Source organism: Lithobates pipiens, unplaced genomic scaffold, assembly GCF_037356315.1.
Source record: "Lithobates pipiens isolate NorthernLeopardFrog02 unplaced genomic scaffold, aLitPip1_a1.2 Scaffold_8, whole genome shotgun sequence".
In the NCBI taxonomy this organism is placed as follows: Eukaryota; Metazoa; Chordata; class Amphibia; order Anura; family Ranidae; genus Lithobates; species Lithobates pipiens.
In genome coordinates this window covers 232,318,272-232,339,579 of record NW_027507903.1, presented here as the reverse complement: position 1 = coordinate 232,339,579, position 21,308 = coordinate 232,318,272, and positions in this window count along the sequence as shown.

The following is a 21,308-nucleotide window of genomic DNA, read 5'->3' as shown; positions in this document are numbered from 1 at the left end:
GAGTTGGTCAGGAACTCTGTGGAAAGATAGGGATAGACTCCTGGAAGAAAGAGTAAGTGGGGGAAAAAGGGGGAGAAAAGAAAGGAGAGGGGGGTTTTAAGGTTCACTTCATTCAACATTGGTTCTGTCTTTGGTTGGGGGGGATTCCTGAGGTGATTTTTCCTGGGCCATGATCCAGGAGATTTTCCTGGTGGCTGACCTTGCTGAGACTGAGGGTTGTTTCCAGGCTTTAGCCAATGTTATTTTAGCACCTAAAAGAATGAAGTGGATAAATTTGCGTTTATATTTGCTGATGCTTGGGAAGTATGCATTCAGTAATGCGATTTCTGGGGACCAGGGAATCTCGCATCCTGTTACTCTTTTCGTAATGTTAAAATTTTTCTTCCAGAAATGCCTGACTCTGTGGCATTCCAATAAGTTGGCATCCCCTGAAACATAGGGGTTCAGCTGTTGGGAAATTTTTTGCCAGTCTAGCTGGTGTCATGTACCACCTGGTCATAATTGTTATATTTGCTTCCATTAGAGAAGTGTTTATAATTCCTTTGTATGCAGAGGTCAATGCAGACTGCCAGGTATCCAGGCTCCACTGGATTTGGAGGTCCTCCTCCCAAGCCAGCATGTAAGAGAACTTGCCTAGGGGTTGGGAAAGTGAAGCGTAGATGACCGAGATCCCTCCTCTCTGCTACATGGCTTGACCGCACCAGAGGCTTTAGTTATTTAGTGCAGCTGTTGGGTGTCTCCACCACCTCCCTAAGATTGTCATGTCTGGAAGTATCTCGGAGCTGTTCTTAAATTATTACACAGACACCACCAACGGACACCAAAATGGAACTAAACCCATCAATTTAACAGTTTCAAAAATTAGTTAAATTCCTGGCACGTGCCTTCACATTTGCTTGTGCTCTCAATCAAACTGTCAAACCATCAAATGACTGGTGTCATAAGTGATCACATGTACAGCATTATGGCAGTTGAAGGTCAAACAGAGGCGAAGATGGCAAAAATAGCAGCTTCATTGGCTGAAAGGGATAAGAGTTTAGTATCACTTGAAGTAAGTACCTGTGAGCTACAAAGTTCAGTTTCACATGCACACCATTGTTAGTAAAGATCAGGAGATTGCTGGCTGCCTAACTTAAGCCCCGTACACATGAGCCAAATGTCAGGTGGCATGGGACAATAGAAAACCAGCCAACATTCAGCTTTTGTATATGGCAGCTGGTCTGACAGAAGGCGGCCATTTGGCCAGCTTCTGTCAAAGGGGCAAGACCGAGAAAGATCGCCCGACTCCCAGTCTGCGTTTTTAGCCAGTGACTCAGAGCGCTGAACAGAGTGTTCTGTTGGTGGGGACATGTCAGGTTTTTTTGTTCAGCCTGGGGTGTTGAATGAAAGAGAACTAGCAGTGTGTACTAGGCTGCTGTTTCTGATCTAGATAATCAGTAATTAACCACTTCAGGCCCAGAAGGATTTACTCGCTTTCTGACCAGGCCATTCTTTGCGATACGGCACTGTGTAGCTCTAACTGAATATTGGGGGGTCATGCGATGCTGTACCCAAACAAAAGTTTTTATTTTTGAGCTATAAACAAAAAAGAGCGCCAATTTTGAACAAAAAAACTAAATTTTTTACTTTCTGGTATAAAACATTTCCAAAAAAAAAGTAAAAAAAACAATGTATTCATCAGTTTAGGCTGATATGTATTCTGCTGCATATTTTTGGTAAAAAAAATTGCAATAAGCATCTACAAAATAGGGGATAGATTTATGGCATTTTTTATTTATTTTTTTATTTTACTAGTAATGGCGGCAATCAGTGATTTTTAGCAGGACTGTGACTTTGCGGTAGACAGATCAGACACCTAACTGACATTTTTGACACTTTTTTGGAAACCAGTGACATTATTACTGTAATCAGTGCTAAAAATATGCACTGTTATTGTACTAATGACGCTGGCAGAGAAGGGGGTTAACATCAAGGGGAACAAGGGGTTAAATGTGTTCCCTGTTTGTTTTCTAACTGTATGGGGGACTGTGTGACTGGGGAAACACACAGATCCGTCTTCCTGCATAGCAGAAAGACAGCAACTGTGTGATCTCTCCTGTCAGAACGGAGATCTGCCTTGTTTACAAAGGCAGATCCCCATCCTGTCACTGCGGGGAATGATCGCGGGTGGCCGGCGGACATCGAGTCCACTGGACCTGCTAATTGTCACTCCCACTGGCCAATGAGAGCACGTGCTCCCATAAAAGCAAGTTCACAAGCCGACGTACAGCTACAGCGATTGGCAGGATTGTGCCAACCTGCCACAGCATAGTGATGGGGCTGGTCGGAAAGCGGTTAAGAAAATGCATAATATTAACATTTTTGTTGTTACACATACTAAGCAAGGGCAATTTTTTGACTGACATTCCATTTTAATTGACAGGAATTATTTTATAATTTCAACTGACTGATACTTTTTCCATTACTCAGAATAATTTTAATTAAATTAGAGGCCAGCTCCCCTAAAGTCCCTAAAGTTATTTTGCTTTTAATCTTATTCACTGTCATGTCTGCTGTTATGAAAACAGTCAAAGAGGAAACTCAACCCAGCATGTTGACTCACGAGGCAGCTAAAAAAGAACAAACAAATGTATCTTGAAAATAGTATGGATGAAATAATCCCCACTAGTGTATAGGGGTAGCAGTAACATAAAAACAGTTAAAAATAAATAATACAACCACATTTAGAATCTCTTAAACAAATCTATAATAATGGCTGGCTATGATTAAAGCTGTTAAAAAATAGATTTTTGTTACAGATGACTACAATGCAGACAATGATTAAAATCATCTGAAGTAATTTGTTTCTAAAATACTGCCTAAAAAGCCAAATAATATGCCCCACATGGTCACAGAAAATCTCCTTGTTAGACAAAATCCTAACTTCATCAAGAATCTTTAAAGAAAGAATCTATATAGTGGAAATACATAAACTATACTCCAAAAAAGGAAAACAGTAGTTTCACATATTTTTCCTTTATTAGGCTAGGTTTCCACCACTGTGATCCCAAAGTTGTGCAATTTACAGTGTGACGGGTCCTTTATAACAACTTCTGTGCTGATGGAATAAAATTCTTCAACTACACACAGATGTCAATTGGAAGGTGAGAACATTTGTTTATGTCAACTTGCAAATGCTCCAAAATATATTTTGGAAAAGTGTATATGCATGTTCACCATGACAAATGATCACCATTTTTAGCTTCGAATAGCAAGAAGTGTTCCAAAAAACCTGAGTAAATGAAAAAAATAAAATGGGAATAAAGTAAAAATAGTCAATTTTTACATGGTCAATGTAGCTAATAACAAGTTTGCATTTTGAGTTCTTGGTTGGCAAAACTACTGCCAGAAATATTGTACATGATACCTGCAGAGACATCTGGAATGTTCTTAGGAATTTTATCCTGAAGAAGCCCACTCCCGAAGATTGGTGCAAGATAGCAGAAGTTTTTTGGGACCAATGCAATTTTCCGAATTGTGTCGGGGCAATTGATGACAAACATATACGTGTTGCCCATTGCCAGTTGAACCAAATTGTTCAACTATAAAAAAAATAGTTTATCTTACTAGCAGTGGCCGATGCCAATTACTGTTTTAGATATATAGACACGGGATCGTACGGCAGCAGCTCAGACTTCTGTATTTTTACATAATCATCTTTTGGAAGAATGTTGAGGGAAAATGGCCTGGACCTGCCACAGGACTGTCCTTGCTAGGGACAAATGGGCTGCCACTGCCATTTGTCTATGTTGGGGATGAGACCTTTGCTCTCAGTGACCATCTACTAAGGCCTTATTCCAATCAGTCTTTGAGTGAAGAGAAGAGAATTTTCAACACCGCTTAACGAGGGCAAGATGAGTTGTCAAATGTGCTTTTGGCATTTTATCGATCAAGTGGCAGTTCCTACTTACCCCTATGAATTTGAAAATGGAGATTGCAATATCTGTGGTAAAAGCAGCATGTGTGCTTCATAACTATGTCTGAATTCATGATGATTACCTTTTTGACGATTCCCTCATACATGATATGGAGGGTGCACAATGGAGTGCCAGTAGGGGCACCATGAATGGTGCCACTGTGTGTGAGGGTTTCATGTTTCATGTCTGCTGCTGGTTGTGTCCCCTGGCAATGAACGCTCTGTGAAAGAGCTCCGTGACATGAACGGGCATATTAGCGACAATTCACAGCGAATATCGGTAAAAAAGATACGAACAGACGACGGAAGAGTTCCTGAATTCGAGGGTGATTTTGAAAAAGCAGAAAGACGAACGGAAAATGAAAAAACTAACGACGTTCTCCTCTCAGTCAGCGGGAGGGAGAAAAAAAGATGGCGCAGATCCTCTCACAGCTGCTGTACTAGCAACGGCCTCCTGAGTGAGAGCGCACTACACTGACATGCCTGATGCTGCTCTAGAAGAATTCACTCATAAAACACATCTGGAATCTCCTCATGAGGAAGATTGCCTCAGTCCTACATGTCGCAGCCCAGCTAAAACTCGTATCAAACTGGATTTTACAGGCCAGGAGGTAAGCCATAAACTACCTCATATTAGTCAAGAAGACACGGCCATAGCTCCTATAGCTTCACCTATAGCCGCATTCCCCACTAATAACCAGCCTATTCTGGACACCCAATTAAAATAAATTTAAAATTATTGACTTTACATACTTCGCTTCATACGGATATTTTATAACTCACAAATCAATTCTCCAAAGCAATGAACTCCTTAGGTGAAAGAGTACACACTATTGAGAACTCTATGGGAGACATGACCAATACTATTAATGACTTAATAGATGCTCATGAAGAAAATAAGACTGAAAAAGAGTGGCTTAAATTTAAAATCGCAGATTTAGAAGACCGCTCAAGGAGGAACAATCTCAAAATCAGGGGTATCCCTGAAAATATACAACAGTCTGATCTTAAAAATATGCCACTGACTTATTCTCCAACTTGCTGCCAGCTATTCCAGCCTTAGAGCTCACAATAGATCGTATCCATCGGATTCCGAAACCGTCATTTCTACCACGTTAAAGAACAAATCCTATATAAAGCGCGACATCTAGGACAACTTCCACAACCATATAACACAATCCAGATTTATGCTGACTTGTTTAAACATAACCTAGATATGAGAAGGCAACTTTCCATGATTACAAAAGCTCTGCGTAATCATAAAATTGAATACCATTGGAAACAACCATCCAAACTACTGATACAGAAGAACGACACCTACCATACAATCACTTCTGTGGAACAAGGCATTAAGTTACTTCACACATGGGGTATTATCCCCGAACCAACTCCACCCATCGGAGCTAAGATGAATCCGGAGAAACTTACGCCACAATGGCATTAACTTTCATTGACTAGATCCGGTCAAACTACAATCCTAACTATAGGAAACCGATCTATCAGCTTGCCCGCCGTGCCGAGCGATATTAAATCTTTGGAACAGCTGACCTTTGAACTAATTCCCCATTCCAATGTTGCAGTATGCATTGAAATGTTTACCACTGCAAGTTAAGTTTAATGTTTGGTTATATTTTGGTTTGTGTTTTTAACTTTTTTGTTTCTCCACAGTATCTTATACACAACTCATAGCATTCAAAGAGACAGGTATGTTGCGAACCTACGAAATTTGAATCAAAACTTTCCAGTCACTAAATTTTTGAACATTCATAGTCATTTCAGACTACAAACTGTTCACATGGAAGTAGGGTTTAAAGCTATTATCAGGCTAGTATGTACTTACTTTTCCCATCTTATTAATATCCTTTTATGAGTATAAAGTTAATATCTTTAAATACGAATGGTCTTAACCATCCAGCAAAAAGAGCATCGATGTGGCAAATGGCTAACACCCAGCGATGTCAAATATTGTGTATACAAGAAACCCATTTCAAAACGGGCGCTATTCCCACATGTACCCATAAGAACTTTCCCCATATCTTTACAGCCTCAGGCCAACAGAAAGAAAGAGGAGTACTTATTGCCATACATCATTCAGTTAATTTTCAATTACATGAATCTATTGTAGATACCAATGGACGATACATCATATTAATATGTACCATTGATAATACACTTACTACATTGGTAAATGTATATGCACCTAATAAGAGGCAATCCCATTTTCTGAATGGCCTGATGAGAAAAGTAGGTAAATGCCGAAAAGGTGCCTTAATAATTTGTGGAGACTTCAACACAATACATGAACAAGAACTAGACACTTCTAATCCCAAAACCAGAACCAACTGTGCACTTAAATTTTTTTTTGAATAAAAGCGATCTCTATGATGTATGGAGATGCCATCATCCTGGAGATCGTGAATACACATATCATTCCCAGGTGCATAATACCTATACTCGTATCGATTATATTTTTACGGATAAGGGGTTATTACAGCGGGTGAGGGAGTCTGAAATTGCACCTATCACCTGGACTGATCATGCCCTAATTAGTATGATTATTCTACCTAAACACTCTCAAACGACTCCTTTTTTATTGAGAACAAATGCATATCTTTTTAAAATGCCTACCTATGCTACAGCTATACAAAACCAGATAACTGAATTCTTTAAATATAATGTGGGATCGGTGTCAGATTCCGCCACCCTATGGGGTGCTCATAAGGCATTTAGTAGGGCAATCCTTATGCAAGTGAATGCTCAATTCAGGAAAAATAAAACAAAACTCATCGAGAAACTTACTGCTGACATTAAAACACTAGATTCCCAAAACCAATCTCATCCATCACAACAACTGAAAACTAAACTACAAATATTACGCCAGGAACTCAGAACGACTTTATTGGATACATTTGAAAAACATACTAGAAAACTTAAAGCTAAATATTACCATACTAGCAACAAAGCAGGAAAAAAACATGGCACTACGGATCAAAGGCAGATATTCCAAATCGAAGATTCCATATCTATACCACCCTATTACTAGAGAAAAATTGCAAGACCCCCAAGACATAGCGAATGCATTTAGCTGTTATTATAGCTCCCTCTACAATCTTAAAGAAGATTCTCAAACTCCCACACCTACCCCAAAGATAATAAGTGATTTCTTAGATACTATTAGTCTCCCATCATTAACTACCGATCAAATCTCTGACCTTAACGTCCCATTTTCAGTGGAAGAAATTGCTAGAACTATAGACTCCCTGCCCAACAATAAATCTCCGGGCCCAGACGGAATGATAGGAGAATACTATAAATTGCTTCGAGATATACTAGCTCCCCACTTATGCTCACTTTTTAACGAAGCGGCATCCAAATCAGAATTTCCGGCTGAGATGCTTAAGGCCTTGATCATCACACTGCCGAAACCAGGCAAAGACCCCAACGCTCCCCAAAATTTCAGACCAATTTCATTATTGAACATTGACATCAAAATATACGCCAAAGCAATAGCGAATCGATTGATGAACTACATACCAGACCTCATTCACAAAGATCAATCTGGCTTTACTAAAGGTCGACAATCTTCAGATGCAACAAGACGTCTGATTGATATTATACACTTCACTGAGAGACATCAAACGCTTTCTCTGCTCCTTTCTTTGGATGCAGAGAAGGCATTTGATAGGGTCCATTGGGGCTATTTACAAACAGTGCTTTTAAAATTTGGCTTTCATGGAAATATTTTATCTGCAATTTTTGCACTGTATAAAAACCCCTCAGCGAGAGTATACAGAAATTATATGATGTCTAGGCCCTTTGGCATCTCGAATGGAACACGACAAGGTTGCCCCTTATCTCCTTTAATATTTAATTTAGCCATTGAACCTCTAGCAGAACGTATACGATCTGACACAAAACTATCTGGAATAAAAATTGGGCAAATAGATAATAGAATAAGTCTGTTCGCAGATGACATAGTGCTTATAGTGTCTGATTCTATTTCATCTCTTCCAAATCTCCAAAATATACTAACGACATTTGGAGCAGCATCATATTATAAAATCAATGAAACCAAGTCCCATATTTTAGACCTAGGATTAGATAACACAACCAGGCACTTATTGTCTAATAAATACCCCTACCACTGGAAAGACGAGGGGATTTCTTACTTAGGAATCATTCTCACTAACAAAACTAAACAGTTATTTAAAACAAACTTTTTATCATTTAAGAAACATTTTGAAACAGATCTGACAACACTTAGTAAATTCGAATTTACATGGGCTGGTCGCCTGGCAGCTTTCAAAATGATGACTTTACCAAAATTGTTATATCAACTCAGGTCCCTTCCAATATGAATCCCGAAATACTACTTTAAATCCTTACAAAGCAGTTTGGGAAAATATCTATGGAATGGCAAAAAATCTCGTTGCGCATACCATATACTAATTAAACATAGAAATATAGGTGGAGCGACCGTACCTGATCTACAGGATTATTATGACGCAACTATTTTGACCCAATTGCAAGAATGGTTCTTGCCTACTCCTAAAACTTTATGGGGACAAATTGAGGAAGACATCACGCGACAACCTAACATGCAATTCTGGTTGCTTAGTAGGAAAATTAAGTCCACTATTACGGCTCAATTCCCACCAGCGGTGAAAGCGACGTTACACTCTTGGCAGAGAATCATCACATACAAATGGGATAAAACTCCAATCACCGTGTTAAACCCTCCTCTAAAAATCATACCAACATTAATTCCTGGCGTACAAATAGACGACTGGAATTTGGGTCGGGATATCAAACTTGGTTCCTTCTTCCAACAGGGCTCATTAAAGTCTTTTTCTCAGTTAAGTAATGAATTACAGCTTCCGAAATCTGAGCAATCTACATATAATCAAATAGAAAAGTGTCTGCTACACAATCCACAACTCAGAGCTTTAATCCCGGTTAAAATATGGTCTTTTCTCAATTACCATACCACATCACAGAAAGGAGTTGCTACAATATACCCAATTCTAGGGGAAAAAAACATACCCAGCAAACTACCTTTCTTCCTTAAATGGGAACAAGACTTGGGGCAAGAATTTTCAATTAAACAATGGATGGCTTCCCTACAAAGCATATATAGGGCCACTGCATGTGTTACACTATGGGAATTGGCACAAAAAATTGTTCAAAGACAATACCTGACTCCACATATCCTAGCAAAATTCAAGGGGAACTCTTCACCTAATTGCTGGAGAAATTGTACCTAAGTAGGGACCCTATTTCATATTATGTGGGACTGCCCAAGTTTACATAACTACTGGCAGGCAATCTCCCATCTACTTACTTCAGTAACAGGTATTGTCCTACAACTTTCACCAGAACTAGCCATTCTGAATATGAATTTGCATACGATTCCCAAACAATATCGTAAAGTAGTTACACATATACTTTTAGCTGCGAGACTATCCATAACTAGAAAATGGAAAACTGACTCTCTTCCTACTATGACAGAAGTTATAGAATTAACCCAACTCCACCATTCCTACGAATTGTTATTTCCTAATGACAAATCCCTATATATTAAGGAACAACAACTATGGGAACCTTGGAGTATATGGTACAAAAATTATACTTCCACGATTTAGATAATGCTGATTCTTTAATCATATAGACGAAAAAACCCTTGTGCGTTTTAATATTTTTTGGATGGCTTTAAAAATTATTTCATAACAAAGTGATAAATATATCACATGTCTGTTTATCTAAATTAAGTTGCGGAGTAAGAATAGATCTTTATTTTCCTTCATAAACGATAACTACTGTGTTTGAATTTCCTTTAGGATGTTGGCCTGGGTACTCCAGGACACAGATAGATCCCTGCGAGGGGTGTCTTGGGGTTCCAGAAGTGCCCATTATCCATATCGTTGTTTATAATTCTTACAATAATTATATTACGGACTTTATTACACAAGTTCTAAGAGACTTACTCTTGTTCGAGTCCCTTTATGACTATGAATATTAGATACTTGGAAATACTACTTTATTCTTTATTGTGGACTATTTGTTACTATGCTATATTGTGCTGAGAACACCCTGTCACTACATTATACTGTGTTATGTTACTTTTGTTACTATATATTATTTCTTTTGTAACCCTTGTTGTAACTAAATCTGCTAAAAACCTCAATAAAAACATTTGAAAGAAAAAAACATATAATGTAACCAGAGTATTTTTTATTTGCAAAATTTTCATGCAAGAATGCACCAAACATAAAGTTTGTTTTCTGTGACCTACACCATTTTTTGGTTGTTTATTTTTGCCAACCACAACAAATAAAAATAAAATAACATATATCAATTTGAACAACACCAAAAAAAGTCAGACAAAAAAATAGCAATATAGAATCTGAATATTTTTTAGCAGCAAAATCTTTTTGCAAGAATGCAAAAAAACTAAAAAAAATTTGGTGAACACCATTTTTTGGTTGTTGTTTTGGAAACCGTAACAAAGAAACATAAATGAACAGGTATCAAAACAACACCAAAAATAACAAAATCTTACAACTGCTGGTAAGTTTTTGTTTCAGTGGTTCCGTAACCTGAACTAATGGATGGTCCTGGGTAATCCACTGATGTTCCTGGGTAGTATTGCCTTTCCTGAAAAGGTGTAACCTGACTGGGTGTAGGCTGCATAAGTTGTTGAGTGGTCGGGGGGGCCAAGGATGGAGGTAGTGAGGGCAGGAATTGGATGTAACATCCGGGGGCCTTGAGGGATTCAGCGTATTACCATACCCGTCACAGTATGGGTGGTTTATTGGTGGGGCATACAGTGTACTTGGAAAGTGAGGGTACTGGTGATAAGGGGGGGTTTAATATATGCTGAGGATGTTGTTGAGACTTCTCCATCGAGTTTGTAATGAGTGCACTGCAAAATATAAAGAAAATACCAAGTTCCACAAATTTTTTTTATCCACTTAAGCCCCGGACCATTTTGCTGGCTAAAGACCAGAGTACTTTTTGTGATTCGGCACTGCTTCACCTTAACTGAAAACTGCACAGTTGTACGACGTGGCTCCCAAAAAAAAATTAAGTCCTTTTTTTCCCACAAATAGAGCTTTCTTTTGGTGGTATTTGATCACCACTGTGGTTTTTATTTTTTGCACTATAAACAAAAAAAGAGAGACAATTTTGAAAAAAACGCATTATTTTTTACATTTTGCTATAATAAATATCCCCAAAAATAGTTTAGGCCGATACATATTCTTCTACATATTTTTGATTAAAAAAAAATCACAATAAGCGTTTATTGATTGGTTTGCACAAAAGTTATAGCGTTTACAAAATAGGGGATCATTTTATGAAATTTTTATGAATAACTTCTTTTTACTAGTAATGGTGGCGATCAGCGATTTTTATCGTGACTGTGACATTATGGCAGACACATTGGACATTTTTGACACATTTTTGGGACCATTGTCATTTATACAGCAATCAGTGTATACAGTACAAATGCACTGATTGCTGTGTAAATGACACTGGCAGTGAAGGGGTTTACCACTAGGGGGCAGTGTAGGGGTTAAGTATGTCCTGGGGAGCGATTCTAACTATGGGGGGTGTGACTATGCGTGACCCATGACCCGACTCATGGAGCGTGTCGCGAGCCGCCTCTTAAAGGGCAAAGTACAGGTACATTAGTTTGCCTGGATGAGCCCTTCTGCCAAAGTATATAAATGTGAGGCGGTCAGCAAGCCGTTATGAACTGGCCATAGGTTATTTAATTGCTAGGCTGCCTACTTGATGTTGATGGTGGGAAAACAACCACAAGCTATATTATCCATGACACCAGCAGAATTTGTGATGTGCTGAAGGATGTTGTCAGTGCCATCTTTAATATTGTTTGGACCATGGGCGAATATTATTTGGGCCCCTCCCACACACACGCAGATTTACTTTCCTGCAGCCACAGGTTGCAGGAAAGAAACTAGCTAAATTCCACCATCAAAACAAATAATGTCAACAGGGGATTCCCTCCTGCCAAACCATTGTGATCTCCCAGCAGGAGAAGCATTCCCCACAAAGAAAACACAGTGCACATTATTACCACACACCCATTGGTTGCTAGAGGTTACTACACATTATTAGTAACGTGAATTTTGCTCTCCATTTATTTTTACTATTTTTACTATTTTTTCTAATAAAATGAATTTTCTCTTGAGGTGTCTTTAGAGAGCCCCACTATTATGATGGCAGATTAACGTTTGTTATTATTATTTGTGGGGTGGCAATTTACATAAATAGCCCACCAATAAACAATCTTAAAAGAAAGGTTTCTGACATACCATATATGATCCATTTGAATTAAATGGGGTCCTTATATATTTTCTATATTTTTTATAGGTTCCCCTCAGAAATGTGTAGAATAGTGGCTGGTAATCCTATAGGTAGAAATAATAATGTAAGGGAATTAAACCTTTTTTTCCCTTTTTTTATACATTTTTTTATATTTTTTTAGATATATATTTTTGTCTTTTAAAATAATTTTCATTTTATTTTTTAGATAATTTATATATTGTCTTTTTTGTTTCAAATTAATTAATTATTTCCCTTGCTCCGATATGCCTATTGATTTGAATGTGCTGGCCGCAAGGTCAATGCATATCCTGGCGTTCGGTTTGATATAAAGTAATTTTTGCCCAGATCTAATATGGTTACTTTTAGATTTAATATGGCCGATGTTGTTTACAATATAGCTGATCACATGTGGCGGAAGTGATCTCATTACAGATGATCACATGTGGCGGAAGTGATCTCATTACAGCTGATCACATGGGGCAGAAGTGATCTCATTACAGCTGATCACATGGGGCGGAAGTGATCTCATTACAGCTGATCACATGTGGCGGAAGTGATCTCATTTCCGCCCACATTATAGGGAATCTTGCCCTTAACTGACATGGTCAATGGAAGCTCAGAGCGGGGCGGAGTTAATTGTACACAGTGCTATTTAATGCGGTGAGTCAGTACGCCGCCTGTGCCCCTGGAAGACGTTACCTATAACGAAACGGCGTAGGGAGGAGCGTCGTACTGACGTCACCGCGATCTACGCTGGACCCGGAAGCGACGGGCAGCGTTACTAAGCCGGCCGGCGAATTTGTTTGTTTTACAAAGCAACGTTTTTTCTACTTGATGTAAGTGCAATCTTTTTTATTATATTAAATTTCGTGACTATATCACACTATGGCGATTCCTTTCGTTATTATATGTGCTGGGCAATGAGCGGTGTGGCCGTAGGATTTTTCTAACCATTGGAATAAGCGGTGTGGCCGTAGGATTCTTCTAACCATTTGAACCAAGCGCTTAAAGAGGATACACCCTCCATGCAGTCCTGACTCAGAGGAAGCGTTTTTGATTTGGCGATATCTGGTCTCTGAGATGGGATCAGTGTAGCTGGTAAGCGGCAGTAGTGTTGGTGGTGGAAGTCCTCTTTTTTCCTGCAAACTCTGATGACACTTTTCCTATATCGGTGTGGTGTGTTTAAAACACGTTGGAGATTACAAGCAAAACATTTTTTGTTGATGGGATGATGGACTAATATTTGAACATTAGTATATGCATTTCCCTGTCTGCACTTTGTTAATATTTTTTGATTTCATGCTTTATTTATTCACTCATTTGCTTCACATAGCATTTATCGGATCAGTATAGCGCAGCTTATTTGGGAATAATACTACACATTATTACCACACACCCATTGGTTGCTAGAGGTTACTGCACATTATTACCACACACCCATTGGTTGCTCGAGGTTACTACACATTATTTCCACACACCCATTGACTGCTAGAGGTTACTGCACATTTAAATAGGTGCAAGCCGCAAAATGCTAAGCAGTATATATCAACCACTTACTTTTTGCAGACCGTTCTGTAGCTGATAAAGAGCCCCAGGTATCATAATATAAGCAAAACCACTTCCAACCATGCTCTCTCTTTCTTTAAATGATCTTTGTAACATAGATCTCTGAGGTCATATGACAAATCAAATTATTTCTTCATTGTCATGAACTTGTCACTTGTTCTTTCTAGTCCTAGGCATGCTTCCTGCTGTCTTCCACACTCACGTACATCCATATAGGAAGTGATGTATTTGGGAGAAGCAGAGATCATGTGCTTCCGCAGACTTCCGTGGAAGTTGCAACAAAGTCGCAGTGACATACATGTAAATGCGACTGCATTGTGACTTAATTACTTTCCATGGAGAACAAGTCACACGAAAGATGGAACAAAGTAGTGAAAATAACTTTTTTGGAGTCGCTGCGACTTGAGTTGCACCAATTAGAACAGGGGCCTTTGAAATGCATGGATTTTGACTTGTCATGCAACTTGATACATGTGTCAAGTCTCACAGCAACGTGCATCAGTGGAAACAGAGCCTTAGGGTCTAAAAAAAATACACTAAAACAACAACAAACACTCAACCCACTGCTACACATATTAATGGATATCAGTATTGAATATAATCCAGAACCTTTGAAATCCATATTTTCTTAATAACATATTTTCTTCTAACCATATACTGTACTCTCCCCTCCAGCCTGCTGTTTTTGGTAAAAACTCGGACAATCTTCCACACGTGAATGAACAAAAAAATGGCAATTAATCAGGTAAATGTGATATATTAGGGTTGTTGTACTAAAGAAATAGAGACTGTTCACTTGCCAACATGTGAATTATTCGGGCAAATATGATATATTGAGGTTGATGTGCTAAAGAAATGGAAAAGGTGATTGCTTTCTTAGATAAGTAACTAGAAAATGCATTTCCTGGAGATGCCTCTATTATAAGTCAGTACATGGCGTGTCTGTGCTCTCCCCCACTGCCCATCACTGTGTATAAGAAGCCTTGGAAACAAAACAGACAACAAAAGCCTGGATGCCCTAAATTTAATGACATTTTCTAAAATGATCACTACACTTAAACAGCTTTTTCACAAAAACTGTAAACGATATAAAACTGAAAAGATATATCCAGATAGCTGAATATTTTGTGAACATTTTAAAGTTTGTTTGGCGTCTGTAGGTGAAAGTATGAAGGAGCTGAAACTTTTGGTAGCGGAGGAAGATTTTAAGGATTTTAAGCATGCTCTTATTGACTTCAATGTTAAAAAAAAGTGTTAAAAAGCTTAATATGTTAAAAAGTATAAATAGTAGAAAAAAAGTTGAAGAAGAGCACACATCAGGTGAAAGAGCTGAACATTTTAAAAGTTGAATAGCTTTAATAGCTGAAACTATGCAGAAGTTACGCAGAGCCAAAAAACGTACGGAATAAAAAGATGTTGATGATAATTAATAAATAAAAAAATGAATAACAATAGTGGGACTGCTAAAGCATTCCCACTAAATAAAGTAAAGGTGTGCAGATTTGAATGCCAAGTCATTTGCACAAGAGAGAAAAAAGGATTTTCTTCTTGTACATGACTCATTGGGTTTTATTTACTAAAGGCAAGTCACTTCGCAAGGGATTTGTACTTTGCAAAGGATTTTTGGCAAAACTTGGTGAATGAGGTCAAACGCTACTGATTTCCATCATCCAATCATGTGCCCTTTTTCTTTCTTTCTTTCTTTATGTGATTATGAATTCAGTGAAATTTCACTTTGCAATGAATACCCAAATATGAGAAAAAACACCTGCAAAGTGAACAGCCCTTTTGCCTTTGGTAAATCAGCCGCAATGTTTTATGTGAGCATAGCTTAATATTGTTTGCTGTGCTAAATTGGACAATCTCTATTCTTTAGTGATTAAATCCCAGTGTATATTAATATTTTATATTTCTTTGACAAGCAGGTGTAGCTTTAGGCTAGAAAACATGTGTTTCCATAACTCTTTACAGGCTGATGAAAAGAAGCACATCATTTTACATTCCTTAATACAGTGGTTCTCAACCTGGGGGTCTGGCACAACACTGTAAAGCTTCACATATACTTTTATTGAGCGCAGGAACAGGCCCTGCTGTGAAATAATTAGATCAAAAATTGTAATTATGCACCCCTGTTAAACAGGGACAGAACAGTTGGGCCTTAGGCAGTGGTGATGGTGCCCTGAACCAAAAATATTCCAAGAAGCTATCATCATTAAGATTGAGGAGGAATAGGATAGTCACTTAGCATAATAGGATAGTCACTAAGCATATGCAGTCTTCAAGGGATCCCACACCCATAGAAAAATCAATTGGTTACATCAGCATCAGGTGCTTGGTAGCTGGTGATCCAAGACTGATTCATTTTTATGAATGTGAGTCGATCAACAGAGTCTGTAGGCAGGTGCACTCTGTGATTGGTTACAAGCCTCCAGTAGCACTGAATGATGCAGGACAGGCTAGTAGCTCAATTGCATATTGAGCAAGCTCTGGCCAGTGGTCCATCCTCAAGACCCAGTAACCCAGTGGATGCTCTGTTGGAAAAGTCTCCAAGTCTGATCTTGCCCCTATATATTCCTGCACCATGTAATGCAGATGCTGGCAATGGTTGCTGGAACCGATCAGACCTGAGTGCCGAGGACTAAAGAATTGTCTAAAGGCATCGGTCAGCTGGCCACCTTCTCCACCGCTCTTTCTGTGAATGCACGAAGCCTCAGCAACAAGTTGTCCAGCACCAGGAAATTGTAACCTCCCAGGCTCTGCAAACGCATTGCACAAACCTTTCTGCAAGGCCTTCCAAAGATGTTTCATCCTATGCTCCCTCTGCGAAGGCTGGAAAAGTTCTGCAACCTTACCCTTGTAATGTGGATCAAGAAGGGTTGCCAGCGAGTAATAATCCCTCTTTTTGATACCATGAATCCTTGGGTTCTTTTGCAGGCTTTTCAGGATCAGGGAGGCCATGCAGAGTAGGTTTGCAGAGGCATGCGATCCTGAGTCATCTGGGTTACTAAGGATCACATGATTTTCAACCACCTCCTCCCAGCCACGTACAACTCCATAGGTTTCTAGGGACTGAAAACAATCCCTTGAAGACTGCTGCTGATGCTTAGTGTTATCCTCCACCTCCAGGCTGACACAATCCTCCTCCTCTTCCTCCTCCTCTTCTTCATTCTGTGTGATCGGCAGGCCTGCAGGAATAATATAATCTGAATAAAGGAGGCCTTGAGAGGTAAGGAAGTCCTGTTCTGCCTCAAGTGCCCTGTCCATTATTCCACTGTCCCGTACCTGGTGGTTTGAGCCCGAATTGCAGAGAGAGGCCTCCCCTACGGCTCCTACTCAGACCCCCTGGAATGGGGACAGAGGGCACAGGAATGAGGAGTGGTATGAGTGCCTGGCAGGATAAACAGTCAGTTCAGAAGTCCAGGAATCACTTGCAGAGACAGGAGACTGTAACCAGAGAGTAGACTGGAACAGGAGTACTGGACTGGAACCATGAACAAGCAGCAGGCAAGTAGGCTGCAGACCGGAGTTCTGGACTGGAACCAGGAACTAGCAGCAGGCAAGTAGGCTGGAGACCGGAGTGCTGGACTGGAACCAGGAACTAGCAGCAGGCAGGAATGCACAGAGAGGTCAGGCAGGCTGGGTCAGATATCGGGCAGACAGCAGAGGTACCAGGGAGCAGGCAGAAGAATAGTCAGGCAGGCCGGTGGTCAGATATCATGCAGACCGCAGAGTTACTAGGGAACAGGCAGAAGAATGGTCTTGGCAAGTCAGAGGTCAGATGCAGGCAGATAGCTGGAATGATCACAAACAGATAGCTGGGACATCACAGGTAAGTCTCAGGTCAGATCAGATAAGGCATATGGAACACATTAGAGAAGATAGTGGAGACTGTGTGTGACATTCAGGCTTAAATCGCCTGCCTGGCACCAACAGGGATGTGTGTGCATGTGTGCGCACAAGTACGCTCAATGACGCCCGCAAACATGCGCCAGTGACACTGGAGCGCCGATTACTGGCAGGATCTTCCTGACATCCACAAAGCAGGAAGACAAGACTATTATTGGTGCATGCACTGTCACTGCTCACCATCATCGTGGCCTCCTCATATGGTGACAGGACAGTGCATGCATCCTTGATCAGTAGCCACTGGCGTGGTGAAAAAAAAACAAGCTCCCCTGACCCTGTCCTGGTGCCATACTCTCACAGGTACTCATTGATGGCCCTCTACTGCATGTGCAGCCGCTGCAGCTTTGCCAGTGTTGAATTCCACCTGGTGGACATTTCACAAATGAGACGGTTCTTGGGAAGGTTGCATTCTCTTTGAATGTCAGCCAGCTGAGCACTGGCATTATATGACTGGTAGAAATGACCACAGACTTTCCTGGTCTGCCTCAGAAGATGCTGTAAGACCGGGTACCTGCTCAAGAACTGCTGCACCACCAATGCAGGACATGAGCCAAACAGGGAACATGGGTCATGTGTCCCTGTCGAAGGGCAGAGAAGAGGGTGGTGCCATTGTCATATCCAACCATTCCTGGCTGAAGCTGGTGTGGCATCAACAACCTCTGAGCCTGCCCCTGCAGAGCTGCCAGAATCTCTGCCCCAGTGCGGCTCCTGTCCCCTAAGCAGACCAACTCAAGCACTACATGGCATCTTTTAGCCTGAGCGCTTGTGTAGCCCCTTGAATGCCTACGGAGCACCGCTCGTTCAGAGGATAAATCTGCAGAGGAAGAGGCCATAGAGGAAGAAGAAGAGGAGGGGATGGAGGAGAGAGCTGTGGCAGAATCACCACTACTAGCATTTTGGAGGCGTAGTGGCGGAACAAGCTCCAACAATACTGAACCCTGTCCTGCATCCTTACCAGCTGCCAGCAGAGTTACCCAGCTGATCTGGCCGGAGAGGGAGGATCCATGGCCTGCCTACTGTCAACTTCATGATCTCTGCGTACCACGGTCGCCTGGGCCAAGCCGGGGCCACTAAAAGGACCAATTTTGTCTCCCTCTTGACTCTTCCCAGGAACCGAGACAGAAGCAGGCTCGGGGGGAAGGCATAGATCAGATTGTACTGATCCCAGGGAACTGTCAGAGCATCTGACCCCTGAGCAAGTGCATCTCTTGTCCTTGACACAACATTGTCCAGTTTCCTGTTGAACCTGGATGCAAACAGATCTACGTCTGGAGTACCCCACCTGTGACATATGTTCCGAAACACGTCGGGGTGCAGAGCCCATTCTCCTGGGCACAACTGCTGGCGGCTCAGAAAATCCGCCTGCCAATTTTCCACTCCTGGAATGAAGACTGCAGAAAGACATGGAACATGCTTTTCTGCCCAGACAAGTATGCGATTCACCTCTTTTTGCGCAACCAGACTCCTGGTACCGCCCTGGTGATTGATATAGGCCACTGCTGTGGCATTGTCGGACTGTACCCGAACAGGGAGACCTCGTAGTCTGTAAGACCACTTTATGAGAGCCATATAAACTGCCCGGATCTCCAAGACATTTATGGGCAATAGCTTCTCGATCGCAGACCATTTCCCCTGCGAGCACGTCTCCTACAACACTGCTCCCCAGCCTGTCAGGCTGGCATCTGTCGTGATAATCTTCCATGGAAGAGGAAGAAAAGTTTTGCCCTTCAGCAAATTCTTGGTTTGTAACCACCAGACGAGACTCTTGCGTGTCCCTGGGGATAGACGCATAGGAAAATCCAAGGATTGGGGCTTCCTGTTCCAAGCCGCAAGGATGCATCTTTGCAGAGGCCTTGAGTGGAACTGGGCAAATGGGACGACCTCGAAGGAGGCAACCATTTTCCCTAACAGTCTCATGCACAATCGAATGGGGGGGTGATCTCCTGCCCAGAATTAGGCGCACCAGATCCCCAATGGCCAAGGCTTTTGGCCTTGGAAAAAACACCTTGCCCTGAGCGGTGTCGCTGATCATACCCAGGTATTTCAACCTGGTGGCAGGCTGTAGGGACGACTTTTCTAGGTTTATAATCCAACCTAGGCGTTTCAGGTGTTCTAGCGTTCTGGTAATGCTGTGGTTCAGGAACGCTACTGTTTTCTCCATGAGAAGCAAGTCATCTAGATAAGCCATGACGGCTATACCCTGAGCTCTTAGGTTTGCCAAGAGAGGGTCCAGAATCCTTGTGAAGACTCGAGGGGCCGTAGCAAGCCCGAACGGCAAGGCCACAAATTGAAAATGGCGCCGCTCTACCGCGAACCTTAGAAATCTTTGGTGTGTGGGAAAAATTGGCACATGGAGATATGCATCTTTGATGTCTATTGATGCCATAAACTCTCCCCCTTGTAGGGAGGCGACCACAGTACGGATTGACTGCATTCGGATTGACCGGATGCGTAAAAACCGGTTCAGATCCTTCAGATCTAGGATAGGTATGACACTTCCATTTGGCTTCGGAATGGTGAAGAGATTCGAGTAAAACCCTGAACCCTGTTCTTTTGGGTCCACTTCTACTATCACCCCCTGGGATAGTAAGTTATCTAAGGCCAGAAATAGCGGTTTTTGCTTTACTGGATCCCTGGGGATCCTTGACCTTAGAAAACGAGAAAGTGTAATCTCCTGAAACTCTAGCCTGTAGCCCAGAGATACCGAAGAGATAACCCACTTGTCCCGGATCTCTTCCTGCCAGGCTCCTGCAAACTGCAGGAGCCTTCCCCCCACTCGGCCGAGCGGGGGCACCCCTTCACAAGGAAGCTTTTGGGCTCTGCTTGGCAGGCTTTCGCCCCCAAAACTTTTTCTACCCTGGGCTCGGCCCTGAGCCTTTCCTGTAGAGGAGGGTTGAGAAGGCCGTCGCCACTGCTTAGAGCTTTATGCTCCGGGCGAGAGAGCACGCCTGAATGAAGGACGCTTGCTCCTTTTGACTGGAAGGAGAGTAGATTTACTCCCTGAAATTTTTTGGACGAAGTTGTCTAATTCTTCTCCAAACAAACGTTCCCCTTTAAATGGGAACACAATCAAATGCTTCTTGCATGACAGCTCAGCTGCCCAATTCTTTAGCCATAGGACCCTTCGCATGTGTACCAACATGAGGGACAAACGTGATGCTTGTTGGACAGAATCCAAAATCGCATCAATCATGAAACACAGAATATGAGGCATTTCTGCATACTTCTCTACTTCCTCGCTGGGAAGGAGCCCAAGCATCTGCTCAACCTTCCTTGAGGAACTGGCACAACCCCACAGCTGCGACTGTGGGTTGCACTACAGCGCTAGTCATGGAAAATGAGGCTTTTAATAAGGTTTCCAGCTTCTTATCAGTTGGATCTTTAAATACCTGTGCATTATCCAACGGACAAGTCAGGTTTTTATTCACGCAAGAAACAGCCGCATCAACAGATGGGACCCCCCACTTCTTGGTGAAACTCTCCTCCAGAGGATAATGCATAGAAAACCTTTTAGGAGGAGCAAACAGTTTAT